This window comes from Phyllobates terribilis, unplaced genomic scaffold, assembly GCF_046119375.1.
Source record: "Phyllobates terribilis strain yellow unplaced genomic scaffold, ASM4611937v1 Scaffold_12__6_contigs__length_324123572, whole genome shotgun sequence".
Lineage (NCBI taxonomy): Eukaryota > Metazoa > Chordata > Amphibia > Anura > Dendrobatidae > Phyllobates > Phyllobates terribilis.
In genome coordinates this window covers 300,879,345-300,894,391 of record NW_027362772.1, presented here as the reverse complement: position 1 = coordinate 300,894,391, position 15,047 = coordinate 300,879,345, and positions in this window count along the sequence as shown.

The window sequence follows — 15,047 nt, the reverse complement described above, 5'->3', positions numbered from 1 at the left end:
TATTTGTGTCTGAACAGTCAGGGAGACACTATTACTAATTTTTTTACGGAAAAAAAGGGCAAAAGCAGGATAATACAGAGATTTGAACCGTGGAACTGTAAAACAGAAGTTCTAGTTCTTTGTTTTTCCTCTTCCACGGTTCAATTCTGGGTGTTATCAACCTGCTTGCCTTTTTTCCATAAAAAAAAACAATTTTTGTGTGTTGCTGACTGTGCAGACACCAATATATCTATTTTAACAAGTCTGGTATACACCAGGAAATTATAACTGTGGTTTTGCTGTTCCACCGTTCAAATCTCTGTATTATCCAATTTTTTGTCTTTTTTGCATAAAAAAAAACATTTTCAGTGTCTCACTGACTGTTCAGATACCAATATATCTGTTTAAAAGAGTCTGGTGTAGGCCAGAGAAATAGAATTGAAGTTTTCCTCTTCCACGCTTCAAATCTCCTTTTTATTACCCTTTTGCCATTGATAGTGCGAGTGTAAGTTATTTTACTTCATTTACAATTGGCAAGGCGCGTGGCAAGGGACGTGGAACTGGACGTTCAGGTCATTGTCACGGGTGTGTCGCCACGAAGATCGTCACGAGTACACAGCCTGACTTCTCGCAGCTGACTTGTTGGTGCTTTGTGTTTTTCGGCAGTGAGGGAGTTAATTCTCTCTCTCTCTGTGCTAGACGAGGTCCAGCCTCGCACAGCTGCTATCAATACTGCTGTAGTGAGACTCCTTCAAATGCCTGCTGGTCTGTTTGGGAAGTGTCGGTGAAAGCATTTCATTCAGACTAACAGAGCGGATCGTGGTGTTTGGAGTTTCTGAGATAAGTGTATTTGGAGTGTTTTTCCCTTCCTCGCTTTATCATTTATCTCCTTTCCCGTTGGTGTTCCCTCTGTTGTAGTTGTGTAGTTGTTGTATGCAAGGTGGTTTTGGTTTTTCCCTTGTACTGTCTCGTTCGTCTAAGTACTGTGTGTGGGCATATTATTACTTGTCCCCTTTTGTTGTGATCGGGGTCCTTCTCAGGACTAGATTACTTAGGTGCAGGGATCCTCAGGAGGTAGGGGTTACACTGGCGGCCTGGACCTCTGTACCTTTAACAGTACCTCCAGGTTGAGGGACTAGTCAGGGCCCCAGCTTAGGGTCAGCTTAGGCCCCCTACCTCCAGTATACAGAGACAGCGTGACATTTTCACCGACCCACTTAGTTTTTCTCCAGCTACCATGGATCCAGTAGCCGGTCTAGCTCGGCAGTTGCAGAGTTTGTCCATGGAGCTGGCGGACGTTAGGTCCAAGGTTTTGCATCCTCAGGAGCAAGCCGGACCAGAACCTAAAGTAGCTCTCCCTGACAGGTTCACTGGGGGGCGGGACAAGTTTTTTGTTTTCCGGGAGGCATGCAAGTTGTACTTTCGGCTGCGGCCTCGGTCATCGGGGAGTGAAGAACAAAGGGTGGGAATTGTCATCTCGCTCCTACAAGGGGACCCACAATCTTGGGCGTTCTCTCTTCCCCCGGGCTCCCCGGCTCTCCAGTCAGTGGATAGGTTTTTCGCTGCTCTGGGACTCGTATATGATGACCCAGATCGGATCTCCCTTGCTGAGTCTAAGTTACGTAGGATCCAGCAGGGAGATCGTCCGGCGGAGGAATTCTGTTCGGAGTTCCGTAGGTGGGCCACGGACACCCAGTGGAATGACCCGGCTCTTAGGAGCCAGTTTTGTCATGGTTTATCCGAGAAATTACAGGATGTGTTGGCACAGTATGACTCTCCCGCGTCACTGGAAGCCGCTATGGCCCTTGCTATTCGCGTTGACAGACGGCTTCGGGAGAGGTGCGGGATAACTCTACCCCCTGTGATGACTCCACCTCCTACAAGGTCCCTTCATATGGTGGTTCCCCTGGTCAGTCCAGAGGAGCCTATGCAATTAGGAGGGACATCATTTCGGGGGAGGGGACCGGTGGTGCGCCATAAGACAGGAAGGTGTTTCTTCTGCGGGAGAAAGGGACATTTTATTGGGGGGTGTCCATCTCGTCCCTTGCAGAGTGAAGAGTCGTCGGAAAACTGTTGATCCCAGGTTGTGTGGTGGACGGCAATCTGGGAGTAGGTATTTCGTCCCTAGGTTCGTCTCAGTTTCTCGTACCGGCGGAGGTGGTGGTGGGTACGAGAACTGAGAGGATATCTGTTCTTCTGGATAGTGGGGCCGGGGCTAATCTGGTTGATGCTCGGTTTGCCCGGGTTCAAGGTATGCGATTGAGTGAGTTGGCTAAACCCATCCCCATATTCTCGATCGATGCCAGGCCTCTCGGTCAGGGAAGTTTTTTGCAAGCTGTGCATGACGTAAAACTTCAAGTGGGGGCGATACATAAAGAACTGTTGTCTTGCTACGTGTTGGAGGGTCTTCCCACTCCTATAGTGTTGGGCCTTCCTTGGTTAGCTAAGCATAACCCGGTTATTAATTGGCAAACCAGAGAGATAAGCCAATGAAGTAAATTCTGTAATAAAAACTGCATGAACACGGTCATCGGTGCGGTTACTCCTTGGGTCTTACCTCCTTTTCTGGCGGACTTTGAGGATGTATTCTCGGAGAAAGGGTGTCAGGAACTACCTCCTCATCGCGAGTATGACTGTTCTGTAAAACTGCTCCCTGAGGCCAAGTTACCTAAAGCTAGGTTGTATAACCTTTCTGGTCCTGAGAGGCAGGCCATGAAGGATTATATTTCAGAAAGTCTGGCTAAGGGGCATATTAGACCTTCATCTTCACCGATGGCTGCGGGGTTCTTCTTTGTTAAGAAGAAAGATGGAGGCCTACGCCCTTGCCTGGATTTCCGTGAACTTAATCGGATTACGGTCCGAGATCCGTATCCGCTCCCACTTATTCCCGATCTCTTTAATCAGATCGTGGGCGCCAAATGGTTCTCTAAGTTGGATCTCAGGGGGGCGTACAATCTGATTAGGATGAAGGAGGGGGATGAGTGGAAGACGGCGTTTAACACTCCGGAGGGGCATTATGAGAACCTTGTCATGCCATTCGGTCTGACTAATGCCCCGGCGGTGTTCCAACACTTTGTTAATGACATTTTTCGCCGCCTGGTGGGACAGTTTGTTGTCATATATCTGGATGATATCTAATTTACTCGCCGGATCTGGTGTCTCATCAGGAGCACGTTAGGCAGGTGTTACAGATCTTGCGGGATAATAAACTGTATGCCAAATGGGAAAAGTGTGTGTTCGCCGTACAGGAACTCCAGTTTTTAGGCTTCCTGGTTTCAGCGTCCGGTTTTCGTATGGACCCTGGGAAAGTGCGGGCAGTTCTTGAGTGGGATCGGCCAGAGAATCTTAAGGCACTACAACGTTTCCTGGGGTTTGCTAATTATTACCGGAAGTTCATTCGTAATTTCTCGTCCATGGTTAAGCCTCTCACAGACATGACTAAAAAGGGGACGGATTTTTCTAGGTGGTCTGACAAGGCTTGTCAAGCATTCTCCTCCTTGAAAAAATGTTTTGCCTCGGCACCCATACTCATTCAACCTGATGCGTCACAGCCATCCATTGTAGAGGTAGACGCTTCCGAGGTAGGGGTGGGAGCAGTATTGTCACAGGGTTCGTCCCCTGGTAAGTGGCATCCGTGCGCCTTTTTCTCTAAAAAATTGTCGTCCGCTGAGAGGAATTACGATGTCGGCAATAGGGAACTCTTGGCCATTAAGTTAGCTTTTGAGGAGTGGCGCCATTTTTTGGAGGGGGCAGTCCATACGGTCACCGTCATCACCGATCACAAGAACCTGCTATATCTGGAGTCCGCGAAACGTCTGAATCCCAGACAAGCTAGGTGGTCATTGTTTTTTACCAGGTTTAATTTTGTCGTTACATATCGTCCTGGGTCAAAAAATGTAAAGGCGGATGCCTTATCTCGTAGTTTCCCTGGGGCCGGGAATACGGACGACCCGATTCCTATCCTTCAGGAGGGGGTGGTGGTTTCGGCAGTATGCTCTGAGCTGGAGGAGGAGGTATTGGAGGCTCAGGGGGACGCCCCTGTTGGACCTCCGGGGAGACTGTTTGTTCCAGATCAGTTGCGACAAAAGGTGATCGAGGCACACCATAACTCAGTTTTTGCAGGACACCCTGGGAGTAAAGCAACTGTGGACCTCCTCTCGCGTCGGTTTTGGTGGCCTAACTTACATAAGGAGGTGGTAACTTTTGTCGCGTCCTGTGGGGTTTGTGCGCGCTCTAAGACCTCACATACCCGTCCGTCTGGGGCCCTCTTACCTTTGAAGATCCCGGAGCGTCCTTGGACTCATCTGTCTATGGACTTTATTACGGACCTCCCTCCGTCTTCGGGTAAAACGGTCATACTCGTTGTAGTGGACAGGTTCAGCAAGATGGCACATTTTATCGCTCTTCCGGCTCTCCCTAATGCTAAAACTCTTGCGCAGGTGTTCATTGGGGAGATTGTGAGGCTTCACGGGGTACCCTTCGAGGTGGTGTCTGATCGGGGGTCTCAGTTTGTGTCCAAGTTCTGGAAGGCGTTTTGTGCACGGCGGGGGATGCATTTGTCATTCTCTTCGGCTTTTCATCCTCAGACCAATGGTCAGACGGAACGTATGAACCAGAGCTTGGAGACATATCTCCGGTGTTTTGTGTCAGAGAACCAGGAGGACTGGGATTCTTTCTTACCTCTGGCAGAGTTTGCTCTTAATAATAGGCGGAGCGAGTCCACTGGTAAGTCCCCGTTTTTTGGGGCATATGGTTTTCACCCCCAGTTTTGTACTTTCAGTAGGGGGGGCTCTTCGGGGGTTCCTGAGGAGGAACGATTTTCCTCATCACTCGCTTCAGTATGGAGAGGGGTGCTGAAGAATCTGAATACTATGGGGAACCGATACAAACGTATGGCTGATAGGAGGAGAATGTCTGGTCCGGACCTAAGTGTGAACGATCGGGTATGGTTGTCTACCAGGAATATTAAACTTAAGGTTCCCTCCTGGAAACTGGGTCCCAGGTTCATCGGGCCGTACAGAATCAGTTCTATTATTAATCCGGTGGCATTCCGTCTTGACCTCCCCCCTACGTTTAAAATTCACAACGTGTTCCACAGATCGTTGCTTAAGAGGTATGTGGCGCCGGTGGTACCGTCACCTTTACCTCCCCCTCCAGTGGTGGTCAATGGTAACTTGGAGTTCCAGGTATCGAGGGTCATCGATTCACGCTTTAATCGCCGGTCCCTTCAGTACCTGGTTCATTGGAAAGGGTATGGTCCTGAGGAGAGGATGTGGGTTCCTGCGTCGGATATTAACGCAGACCGATTAGTTCGGGCCTTCCACACGACTCACCCGGATAAACCTGGCCCTGAGGGTCCGGAGGCCCCTCGTAGAAGGGGGGGTACTGTCACGGGTGTGTCGCCACGAAGATCGTCACGAGTACACAGCCTGACTTCTCGCAGCTGACTTGTTGGTGCTTTGTGTTTTTCGGCAGTGAGGGAGTTAATTCTCTCTCTCTCTGTGCTAGACGAGGTTCAGCCTCGCCCAGCTGCTATCAATACTGCTGTAGTGAGACTCCTTCAAATGCCTGCTGGTCTGTTTGGGAAGTGTCGGTGAAAGCATTTCATTCAGACTAACAGAGCGGATCGTGGTGTTTGGAGTTTCTGAGATAAGTGTATTTGGAGTGTTTTTCCCTTCCTCGCTTTATCATTTATCTCCTTTCCCGTTGGTGTTCCCTCTGTTGTAGTTGTGTAGTTGTTGTATGCAAGGTGGTTTTGGTTTTTCCCTTGTACTGTCTCGTTCGTCTAAGTACTGTGTGTGGGCATATTATTACTTGTCCCCTTTTGTTGTGATCGGGGTCCTTCTCAGGACTAGATTACTTAGGTGCAGGGATCCTCAGGAGGTAGGGGTTACGCTGGCGGCCTGGACCTCTGTACCTTTAACAGTACCTCCAGGTTGAGGGACTAGTCAGGGCCCCAGCTTAGGGTCAGCTTAGGCCCCCTACCTCCAGTATACAGAGACAGCGTGACAGTCATGGTGCATGAAGAGGTTGGGGCCGTGGCCAAGGTGAAAATGTGCCACAACCAACAGCCACATTTTCTCGCTCCCAGTTCTTGACTGAATTACTAGGGAAGCACACAACAGCACCACTATTGCAAACTGATCAGTGTGAACAGGTTATTAATTGGACAGCAGATAATACTTCCAGTCACCTGGGCACCACCACCTCCGGTCTGTCTTCCACACTGTCAAGTGTTAGTAGCCATGAGTCTTGACTGCATACTCCTCCTCACCCTGATGCTCCTTCCTCCCACCATGCTGAGTGTCGTCAGACAGCAACTGATCCCACAGTTGCACACTCTGAAAAGCTGTTCACTGGTCCATTTCCATATTTGTGCCCCTCGCCTGGAAGAGGAGATTCCATGTAGCGATGGCCAAATATTTGAACAGCCACGGCCACAGGAAGGCAACGCTGGCAATTTGTCACAAGAGGTGAACGATGACGAGACACAATTGCCACGAAGTGAGGAGGAGGACTGTGGTGCGGAAGTGGAAGAGGAGGAGGTGGTGGATGATCTAGTAACTGACCCAACGTGGCAGGAGGACATGCAGAGTGAGGCCAGCAGCACACAGGGTGAGGGAGGCAGAGCACCCCAACAGTCAGGAAGAAGCAGTGTGGTGGCCGCAGACAGAAGGCGGGCAACCGTTCCCCGTAACACCAACACGAGGGACGTTGACAGTACAACCGGTAGGTCTTCCAGAGTCTGGAATTTTTTTAAAGACTCTGCTGATAACCCCAAAAAGGCCATTTGTACCACCTGCCAGGCCAGCATTAGCAGGGGTGACAAAACTACAAGCCTGACCACCACCAGCATGATCAGGCACATGTCAGCAAAGCACCCGACTTTGTGGAGCAAACCCCAGGGTCCACGACCAGTGTCAGCGGGTGTCACCACTGCTTCTTCCGCTGTTGTGCGTGTAAGAGAACCCCCTGTTGTGCCTACAAGGCAATCCCATGTCCATACTGCATGCAGAGATACCCCCTCCTCTCAGTCTTCACTTGTTATGGCAGTTTCTCAAGAAACAGCATCAACGTCCACGTCCCACTGCAGCGTTCAATTGTCCATATCCCAGACCTTTGAATGAAAGCACAAATTCACAGCCAACGCCCCACAGGCCACAGTCCTAAATTCGCACATTTCATGACTGCTTGCGTTGGAAATGCTGCCTTTTAGGCTGGTGGAGACGTAATCCTTCCGCAACCTTATGGCGGGGGCCGTCCCTTGGTGCTCGGTCCCGAGCCGACATTATTTTGCCCGGTGTGCCATCCCTGCACTACACAAGCACGTGTCCCAAAACATCTGCCGTGCCCTCAACAACGCAGTTACTGGGAGAGTCCACCTGACAACGGATATGTGGACAAATGCTTGTAGCCAGGGACGGTACATCTCCCTGACGGCACACTGGGTAAACATAGTGGAAGCCGGGACCCAGTCGGACCTTGGGATGGAACACATCCTCCCCACACCGAGGATTGCGGGCCCTATGTTAGTCAGAATTGCCCCCACAGTGTGCAGCTCCTGCGCATCATCCTCCTCCTCCTTCTCATGTTCAGCCTCCATCTCAGATATCACCATATCAGTTACAAGCTGGAAGCACTGCAGTACTGCCTCAGCCAAGCGGCAACAGGCTGTGCTGAAACTCATAAGCTTAGGTGATAAACCTCACCCTGCTTGTGAGTTGTGGACAGCTGTGAAAGAGCAGGCAGATCTGTGGCTGAGACCGCTGAACCTACATCCAGGCATGGTCGTGTGTGACAATGGCCGTAACCTGGTGGCCACTCTGAGGCGAGATCACACACGTACCATGCCTGGCTCATGTGCTTAACCTCGTGGTTCAGCGGTTTCTTAAATCGTACCCCGAGTTGCCAGATCTGCTCGTCAAAGTACGCCGCCTGTCAGCTCATTTTCGGAAGTCGGCTACAGCTTCCGCCGCCCTTGCTGTGATGCAGCAGCGTTTGCAGCTTCCGGCACACCGACTGGTGTGTGATGTCCCCACACGTTGGAACTCTACCCTCCACATGTTGCAAAGGATTTGTGAGCAGAAGAGAGCAGTTGTGGAGTACCAGCTGCAACAAGGCCGTCGATATTCAGGTCAGACTCCACACATAAGACCTCAGGAGTGGACCTGGATGTCTGACATATGTACCATCCTGACAAACTTCGAGAAGTCCACCAAGAGGGTGAGTGGTGATGACGCCATCATTAGCGTCAGCATCCCACTTGTTTGGACACTTGGAATGAACTCGCTATGTACGCCTTAGAGGTCCTGGCCTGCCCTGCCGCTAGTGTGTTATCGGAGCGTGTTTTTAGTGCCGCTGGGGGAATTATAACTGATAAGCGCACTCGCCTGTCAACTGACAATGCTGACAAGCTGACCCTTATCAAAATGAACCAGGGCTGGATTGGGCCAGACTTCTCATCACCACCAAATGAAAGCAGAGTAACATAAAGTCAAATCCACTGTGTTATTTCGGGAGGTGTATTCCCATGCACCGCTTCACACCCACACATGGGTATATGCTTCCTCATTTCGGCTGTTTTTTGCTCTTCTCCTTATCCTCAGCCTCCACCACCACTATACCACCAGGGTGACCATGGTCCGTGTTGCCAGCATTGCAAGTTCCTCCGTCCTAATTTTTGGCAGCTTTTGCTTGGAAGGCATAGGCAAAGACTATGGGAAACCCACTCCCCAATAATGGAAATAATGTTTTTAATATGCTGTACTGCATGGCTCTTGTAAGGGGCATTAAAACCATCTTGTTAAGCTACTGTGACCTCCACGTCTCTTCCAAGGGGCACTGATATTGTCCTTTTATTCCACTGCGACCTCCACCACTCTTCCAAGGGGCATTAAAACCGTCTTGCTAAGCTACTGTGACCTCCACGTCTCTTCCAAGGGGCATTAAAACCGTCTTGTTAAGCTACTGCGACCTCCACCACTCTTCCAAGGGGCATTGATATTGTCTTTTTATTCCACTGTGACCTCCACGTCTCTTCCAAGGGGCATTAAAACCGTCTTGTTAAATCACTCTGAACTCCACAGCTCTTCCAAGGGGCATTGAAATGTTGTTTTTAATAAACTCTAACCTCCACGATTTTTCCAACGGGCATTGCATTTCCTCCTAATTTTAGTCAGCTTTTGCTTTTCAATGCATAGGCGAACACTAAGGGAGACCCACTCACCAATAATGGGTAGAAGGTTTTTAGTACGCAGCAATCCACGTCTGTTTCAAGGGGCATTGCATTTTTGGAAAACCTTCCATTCACTGCTTAGGCCAACAGTGTACAGGAGACCCAGTTGCTATAAATGGAAAAAACAGTTTAGTTAAGCCCTCTGACCTCCATGTCACTTCCAAGGGGCATTGGAGTGCCTCAAAATTTTTGGTAGGCATTGCACTCACTGTATGCCCTATTACTGTGTAGCCGAACCGCTCCTTTTGGTACAGAAACATATCCTACAAGACATGTGTGGTTGTCTGGCCTGATATTGATGTGAAAGGTCCCTGTTCCTCCTGCTCTTTCTCCTTTGCCACCACCTCATCCATCATTCATCACCTGAAGCTTTGTTTTAACTGGAGTCATAGAACTGGGAGAGTAGCAGGAAAACATCCAGCAATCCTCGGAGGAGGTAGGATATGCGCCAAAACGCTGACCACCTCAGGCCTAGCCGCTACTACATACATGTGAGTCGGTCGACAGGGGTAGGGGTACTCGGATACCGGGATGGATGGGTTATTTCTGTGGGGATCACGGTTGGTCAGTTCCCGGTTCCGTGCCCTGGACCGTCAGTAAAGGGATGGGGGTCAGGATCATGGGAGTATTGTGTCCTGACGCCTCCTGTGGTAACTGGTAAAATCGGTTACCAGCGCTGTGTATGGTTGCTGAGGTGATCAGCATACGGCTTGTACGAACGCTATAGGCAGTAATGTCAAAGTAGGCACTCACACACATTAAGTCTTTGTTTCAGTACCTTTCTTTTACTGATGTCCGGTAACAGGTACAGTTCAGGAGGGTAACCAGGTTTTCGGTGCAGGTAGAGTTATTCACCTTGGGGATTTGTGAGGCCTCCTCTAACACTGTGTGCGTTGTTTGGGATCAGTCCTGCCTTAAGCTGAACCTGCCACCTTTTACTTTCTTTGGGGTCCTTCTCCACAACTGACAATGAGGACCATTCCTTGGGGCTACCAATTCTCTTTTTGAGCCCCTGGTCCTATACTTGGTCAAGTTTGGCAACTCTTTCCCCTTCTTCTTCAGGGGGAGTAGATCCTCCTGATCTGTCAGGGTTTTCTATGCTATTCCTGAATTAATAGCAATCTCGGTCTCCGGTGTCCGGATGAGCTAAAGGGATAATCGTTTTATCTCTTTCTTTCTCCTTCTAGCCTCCGTCCCTCTCTCTAGGGCGCTTCACAACACAGACCTGTTTCCTAGTTCAGGGCTTAACTGGTCCTCAGCCAACAGCTCTCTGTGTCTCCCCTCTCCTTCATACCTCATCAGACTAACTGCCGCTTTGCTGTCTCCCTGGAAACTGACTCCTCCCCTCAGACCTGGGGTGGAAGGTGTTGTGTGTGCCCAAGTGTACATCTCTCCCTACACCTATGGATCCTGTGGTAATCCCCCGCAGGGGTGCCACATTCCCCCCTAGTCAATTTCAGTCCTCCGGGACTGAAACATTTTTTTTTTTTAACAAAGATAACATAACATTAACATTTATATTTGTAATTTGAACAGCGTCCCAAAAATAAAATTTACAATAACCAGGGAAATGGGAAAAACGGATAACCAGTCCATACAACGCTAGTCGATCTGCTGCAAGCTGTTAAAGGGAAAGTGTTTTTACTACCACCAGTCCTGTGGCTTCAGTCCATTCTTAAAAATTTTCAAAAAGTTTCAGACGTCCAAACAGGTAAAGTCTCTTTAGGCTTAAAGATTCAAATAGACTTAATAATTCGCAATACACAACAAAACATTTACTACGTGTGCCTCGGCGCAAGGGTCCTAGGTACTGCAGGGGCCTCTCCCGGTCATAAGCACTGTAGGCCCTTTGGCACTGGGGTCACCTATTGGCCAAAATTTTGCTCTTCCTAGACAGCTTCTTACGCCAACTCTACTCACCCCTTTTTTTATATTGTGTACCTGGTGTAACCTGTTTTGGTCTACTCGTAACCCTTCTATATACTGACTTTAACCACTTGTTATGGTTTACTCCCTGTATCTGAGTGGTGGGTGTCCAAAATTAATATGTGATGACCTCCGTAAAACTGGTATCCCACTGGTGCGTAAGCCTGGTGTGGAGCGAACACTACTTACTGACTCATGTGTTGGTCTACATAGCACAGGTATGCTGGAGTGTCTTCCCACTCCCCTAGTGGGAATGGCAGGTACACCGATTGCAGGATTCCCTGGCTCGGCTGCAGCAGGTGGTTCTTCTTCTATTGATCCTTCTACTGGTTGTGGGAATGTCAACATGGGAATTAAGTATGCTCCTTCTATTTGGGGCCAATCTGCGGGTAACTCTCCTAAGATTGTCTTAATTGTCCTTGGCGTCTCTTCTTCTGGTATGGGACGACGGATATATTCTTTTCGTTGTAAGGGTTGAGGACACTTCTTTAAGTGGTCTCGGGACACTGTTGCTGTTGTTTTTCCGTTATCCTTGCTGATTAGACAGGTTCTCTGGTTGTCAAAATTGGATGGTAATACAGTGTATGTGTGACGCCCAGCTGTGCTTGGTATCACAGATCCTAGAAGGGTGTATTGATGGATCCCTCCACAAGAGGCCCCCATAACCATTCACACATCTCCACCTTCCTCCTCAGACCATCAGAGGGAGCCCGTTAGGGAGATATAAAAGGGAAGGTGGAGCCAGGCAGCAGTTAGTCAGTTGGAGTCAGAGTTCAGTCTGGTTTAGCAGTGAGTCCAGTGCAGTCTGAGAAGAGTTACCTCAGAGGACAAAAGTCTGTTCCAGCTCCTGCAATTCCTATCCTGCAGTGGGGCTTCCTGATCAAGACTCGGTGTAGCTCAGTGAGGTGAGCTTTAGGTGTGCCGGCGCCATAAGATCGGTGAAGAGCGGCACGCTGCCATTAGTGTGAGTAGCCTATTGAGGGTCCGAGTAGGCCGAAGGCGAAAGAGTAGAGAGTTAGTTCATAAGGGGGCAGAGGAGCTTAATTAGAAGAAGAAGCAGTTACCGGACACCGGGTCCGAAGCTTACCGGGATCTCCATGACCCAGTAAGATAAACCGGAACCCCTGGAGAACTACAGGTCCCAGGATCGCTAAAAGTGCTGATACGTACCAGAGCCAGAAGACACATAGGCCCCGTAGGTCGGGAGCGTGCACTCCAAGAGAAGGCCCTACCACAAGGTCAGCCAGCGCAGGACAGAGACAAAGTTAGGCCTAGCTCCAGGCAGGTCATAAACTTATTACGCAGCAGCAAGAACCAGGAGGTCCAAAACCTGCTCATTGGGGAGGATCCGCACATACACCCTTCACCCTACAGTGCTCCGGCGAGTGCCTGAATTTCCATCAGTAAAAGGTACTGAAGTGACTTTTGTGTCCGCCCCTGTTCTTGCTCCGACTCGGCTGAGTCTCCTTGTCCTGCATCCCCGTTCTTATACTGCCCTGAGGCCCAGCTCCACCTGTGGGGAGCCATACCATCTAGCTGCCTTATCATCGGCCTCAGCGGACTGCGCAGCGCTGGTGAATATCATCAGAAACCATAGGTGGCGTCACTAACTTTTTAATAAAACTTAACATCTATCAACGCCTTTTTAAAGAGAGACCCCAGAGTACGGGCCCGGGAGCCGACCACCGCGACCTCCTTAAGGCTAAAGGCCCGGGTAACCGAGTCATCCCCATCCCCTGGGCTAGTCATCTCTTTCTGGCGTCACGAACAGGATCTGCGTGCCCGCTGCAACGACGCCGTGTTTTGCCCGTTGCCACCGGATACTGTGCGCCTTTATTTTGAACTGTGTACGTAAAGTTGTGGTGAAGATAGCCGCCATTGTTGGGCCGTTGAGCAAGAAGAAGGGCGTAGCCGCGGGAAAATAAGGGGCGTACCTGTGAAAGAGCGCGAGGTCCCGGACACGCCCTACGCCTCGACGTCATATCAGGAAGCGCCAGGTCCTGTACGGAGTGTCGCTGAACGCTGTGACGTAGGACGCAAGCGACGCAAGGTCCTGAAGACAACCGTCACCTGCGGAGCTGCGGCCTACCGGAAGAAAAACCAGAAGGTAGGCCACGGTTAACTAGGGGGGCGCTAAGATGTCTGTCGAACAGCAGAACGCCGACCTGCCGGTCAACGTTCCTGAAGGTCAACCCGCGCCCGATGATGAGCAGGCCGAAGCCGCCGCTCCACCAGCAGCGCCTGTAACACCCACTATCCCTATGACTTTACCGTACATTCCTGGAGCAAAGTGGCTCCCCCAGTACAACGGCAAACCAGATACCCTGTCTGGATTCAAACGGAAGATATGTGGTATCTTAGACATGTACTCTATGACCGGCAAACAAAGAGCTGCCGTTGTATTAGGACAACTGACCGGTGCTGCGGAACGGGAAGTGGAAACATGGTCAGCCGCAGACCAGGAGTCAGTGTCCACAATATTCCAAAAACTACAGACTGTATTTGAGGACCTTACTGAGGCGGACCTCCGGATGAGGTTCTACAGCTGCTCCCAACAACCAGAGGACAATGTTCGGGACTACGCCTGGCGTCTTCAAGGGGCCCTGCGGGCTCTGAACCAGGTTAGTCCAACCAGCGTTGAGAATGAGAACAAAATGCTTAAGGAACAGTTTGTCCGGGGACTGAAGTCTCCAGAGGAGAGCAGGACTGTGCGTTGGTGGTCCCTGGATCATCCGGATGCCACCTTTGACAATCTTAAGGACATGGCTATAAAAGGACTGCAGCCCCTGGAAAAAAATGCCATCCAACGTTACCAGGGTGGGGCTACCCCAGTGCCTGCTACACCCACCTTTTCCCCAGTGGCTGCTGAAGCTAAGGTTCCAGCAACGTCCCCTAAAGAACTGGACAGTCTGCGCTCTGAGGTGCGTCAGTTGAGCAAAACTCTGACCACCGTGCTGAGTGCCCTGCAGCTGCGGACGGAGCCCGATGAAGGAGGGAAGATCCTGCTAGCCGACAGCCCTGAGGATGTCTCCTGGATGCGGAGGAGGAGGAGACCAACACCACCCTCGCCAAGGACCAGTGACCAGCGCCGTCCACCGAGGGAACCAACCTGCTATCGATGCCGCAAGACCGGACACCTCGCCCAGAAGTGTCCTTTAAACGAGAAAACCCTGGGTCCGAGGGCCAACACCCAGGAGTAAACTCACCAGGCCCATCAGACTGGTACAACAGGTTCGTCGGAGGAAGACCTTTCCTGTCCATTGTACTGGACGGGATCTCGACGCATGCCCTGCTGGACACAGGATCTCAGGTAACCATCATGCCTGAAGTCCTCTACAAGAGGTTCTGGTCCATGGACGATCTACGTCCGCCAGCTCCAAATTTGTCTGTATATGCTTCAAATGGACTCCCCCTTAACCTACTCGGGGTTAAGAATGTGACTGTAAAGGTGGGGAGAGTGGAGCTGAAGGACCAGGGACTAATTGTAGTGGAGACTAACCCTGATGACAGCAACCCATATATGGTACTTGGCACTAACATTGTTGGTAACTGTTTGGGAGAGGTTGTGTTCTTACTCCAACAGATAGCTGACACTGCCAGACCAGGACAGAGAAGGGCACTGCAAAGGGAGATCCGAGTCCTGATGTATCAACAGCAAGTAAGGCTAACAGACGGTGAAATCGGTAACGTGAGGGTAACAGACCCCATACCCATTGTCATCCCCCCAATGAGTGAAATGCTCATCTGGTGTAGAGCTGCCATAGGTCTTAGAGGACAGAGCTACCAGGCGGTAGTAGAACCCCTTTGCTCCGAGCATAGACCCACGCTCTTAACTGCCAGGGGAGTGGTAGATGTACGTAATGGGAGGGTGCCCGTCCGTCTTCTCAATCTAGGGGAAGATGAGGTC